Below are 4,732 nucleotides of genomic sequence, written 5' to 3'. Positions count from 1 at the left end.
TATATATGTACATATATATGTATATGTTTGCATATATGTACATATGTATATATATGTATATTATATATATGTACATATGTATATATATGTATATATATATATATATGTACATATGTATATATATGTACATATGTATATATATGTATATATATATATGTATATATATATATATGTATATATATATATATGTACATATGTATATATATGTACATAATGTATATATAATGTATATATATATATGTACATATGTATATATATGTATATATATATATGTACATATGTATATATATATATATGTACATATGTATATGTACATATGTATATATATGTATATATATATATATCTATATATATATATGTATATATATGTATATATATATATATGTATATATATATATATGTACATATGTATATATATGTACATATGTATATATATATATGTGTATATATATATGTATATATGTGTATATATACGTATAAATAGAGAAAAGGATAAAGAGAACGATGGCAAAGTTAGAAATATATTTTATGGATAGAGTCTTACAGCTGTTTCAGGGAAAATCCAACGCATCTCTTCATCAGAGACAGAAATAGTAGAGTAATCAATTATTATATCTATAAGCGGAGAGTGAGTGTGATGCGCTGAAAAAAGAAAGAAAAAACAGTACTTGGAGTGTAGCTTCACTCAAGTAGTGAGTATCCATGTAAATAATCCTTGTGGGAATATCAGCCTTTGCTACAACAATTATCTCCGGAAAATTCCAATAAGGATTATTTACATGGTTACTTAATACTGGAATGAAGCTACACTCCAAGTACTGTTTTTTCTTTCTTTTTTCATCGCATCACACTCACACTCACTTCCTACTATAACTCTCCGCTTATAGATATAATAATCGATTCTTCTACTATTTCTGTCTCCGATGAAGGGATGCATTGATTTTCCCTGAAACAGCTGTAAGACTCTATCCATAAAATATATTTCTAACTTTGCCATTGTTCTCTTTATCCTTTTCTCTATTTATACATATACACGACTTATAATCCCCAATCCTGTTTATACAACAAATGGTGCAAAACTAGCCGGTATACAGCACTTACTCGGTATTACCTGTATCTTTCGGTCTGGTTAAATCCAATACCCTTCTTAACCTTATATATATATATATATGTATGTATCATCATCATCATCGTTTAACGTCCGCTTTCCATGCTAGCATGGGTTGGACGATTTGACTGAGGACTGGTGAAACCGGATGGCAACACCAGGCTCCAGTCTGATTTGGCAGAGTTTCTACAGCTGGATGCCCTTCCTAACGCCAACCACTCAGAGAGTGTATATATATATGTATATGTATATATATATATGTATATATATATATGTATATATATGTATATATATACATATCATCATTAAACGACGATGATGATGATGATGATGATATGTATATATATGTATATATGTATATATATGTATATATACGGCAGGGCAAGGTGGCGAACCTTGCTGTACTCTTTCACCACAACTTTCTCTCACTCTTACTTCTTGTTTCTGTTGTGCCTGTAATTCAAAGGGTCAGCCTTGTCACACTGTGTCACGCTGAATATCCCCAAGAACTACGTTAAGGGTACATGTGTCTGTGGAGTGCTCAGCCACTTGCACGTTAATTTCATGAGCAGGCTGTTCCGTTGTTTGGATCAACTGGAACCCTTGACGTTGTAAGTGTCTGAGTGCCAACAACAACATATAGACATGTATGTATATATGCATATATGTATATATGCATATATGTATATATGCTAATATGTATATATACATGTATGTATACATACATATATTTATATATACATATATGTATATGCACATATATGAATATATGCACAGATTTGTATATATGCACATATATATGTATATATACACATATGTATGTATATATACACATATGTATATATATATACACATATATGTATATATATATATATATATATACACACACATATATGTATATATACACATATATGTATATATACACATATGTATATATATATATATATACATATATTTATATATACATGTATATATACATATATGTATACATATATATGTATGCATAAATATATACATATATATATATGTATATATACTTATGTATGCATATATATGTATACATACGTATATACACATTTATGTATGCATATGTATATATTTATATAAATAAGGATAAGATCGATATTTACATATGCATAAATATGTATGTATATATACATATATGTATGTATACATATGGATATATACATATATATGTATTTATATGTATATATATGTATCTATATGTATGTATATATACATATATCTCTACATGTGAATATATACATACGTATATATACATATATATATATCTATATACATGTATGCATATGTGTATATATACATGTTTACATATGTATATATATATATATATATATATAGATGTATAGATATATATATTGATGTATACATATGTATATATATAGATGTATACATATGTACATATATATATATATATATACATATATATATAGATGTATGCATATGTATATACACATACATATATGTAAATATGTGTATGCACATATATATGTAAATATGTATATATACATAGACATATGTAAATATGTACATATATATATATATGTAAATATGTATATATACATATACGTATGCATATGCATATATACATATGTATATACATATACATACGTGTATATATATATACATATGTATATAAACATCCATGCTAGCATGGAAAGTGCTCGTTTAAACGATGATGATGATATGTATATATATATTTGTAAATATGTATATGCACATATATATTTGAATATGTATATACATATATATGTAAATATATATATATATATATACATATATGTAAATACGTATATATACATATATATATATATATGTAAATATGTATGTATACATGTAAACATGCATTTATACATATATGTATGCATAATTATTTATACATATATGTATGTATATGTATATATACATATATGTATGCATATGCATATATGCATATGTCTATAAACATGTATATATGCATTTATATATGTATATATATATACATATATATACGTGTATATAAATATACATGTATAAATGTGTATATAAATATACATGTATATGTATGTATATATATATATGTAAATATGTATATATATATGTATGTATATTTCATGTGTGTATAGATGTATATAAATATGTATGTATATATGTGTGTATGGATGTATATATGTATGTGTATATATGTATGTGTATGTATATATGTGTATATATATGTGTATATATATGTATATATATATATATGTATATATCGTTTAACGTCCGCTTTATGTATTTATATATATATATATATGTGTATATGTATGTATATATGTTTATATGTATGTATATATGTGTATATATATGTATATATATATATATGTATATATATATATGTATATACATATATATATATGTGTATATATATATGTATATATATATGTATATACATATATATATATATGTGTATATATATATGTATATATATGTGTGTGTGTATATATATATATATGTATATATATATGTATATATCTATGTATATATATATATATGTATATATATATGTACATATGTATGTATATATATATATATATATGTATATATATATATGTACATATCTATGTATATATATATATATATATATATATATATATATATGTATATATATATATTATGTATGTATATATATATATTTATTGATTTATTTATGGGTTTCAACCAAGTGGTGTATAAGAGAATTTGACATCGCTGCCCTAAACTGCGTCTCATTACGAGCCATTGGTTCGTCTGGTATCGTGGAGAGGAAAGCGTCAAGTTTTGTCTTGAAGACCTCCGCATCCATGTCTTGCATGTCTCTCAAATGTTTTGGCAGGGCATTGAAGAGCTGAGGTCCTCTGAAACCGAGGCTGCTGCAGTATCTCGTTCTTATGTGAGATGCAATGGCGACCCGTGCCGGCATTCCTGCAGTACTTGATGCCAAAGTTTGGCACCTGTCCTTCCAGTGTTTTCCATATGTATATTATTACATATCTCTCCCGCCTGCACTCCAGGGAGTAGTGACCTAGTGCCTTCAGTCGCTCCCTGTAGTTCATCTGTTGGACTGTGGCGATCTTTTTTGTATAGTGCCGCTGAATTGCCTTGAGTTCTGCTGTCCGCTTAACACTGTGGTGACCACAACTGAGAGCAATAGTCTAGGCGATCTCAGAAGAAATGTCTTCCATAGAGTCAACATGACTTTTTGATCCCTTGTACGGAATGTCCTCAGTATCCACCCTGCCAGTTGTCTGCACTTTGCTGTCAACTTGACAATGTGCATGTGAAATGATGCATCACTACACATGTTGATGCCCAGATCTCTTACTGTTTGTGGTTCTGGGATTGCAGTACCTCCAGGCTCTGTGTATGCCAGTTTGGAGGTACTTGTGGTCTTGTAGCGCAGTACTTGAAATTTTTTTTGCATTGAACTACATATTATTTTGCTCTGCCCACTCATATATTGCATTTAGGTCATTCTGCAGGCTTATAATATCATCAGGATTCTTTATTGCCTGAGATATCTTTGTGTCATCAGCATAGCTAGTGACAGTGGCTCTCCGAGTGACCGTGGGCATGTCCAGAAGGGCCACTATGAACAGTAGTGGCCCC

This window comes from Octopus bimaculoides, chromosome 11 (assembly GCF_046866305.1).
Source record: "Octopus bimaculoides isolate indiv1 chromosome 11, ASM4686630v1, whole genome shotgun sequence".
Taxonomy (NCBI): domain Eukaryota; kingdom Metazoa; phylum Mollusca; class Cephalopoda; order Octopoda; family Octopodidae; genus Octopus; species Octopus bimaculoides.
This window is presented reverse-complemented; position numbering follows the sequence as displayed.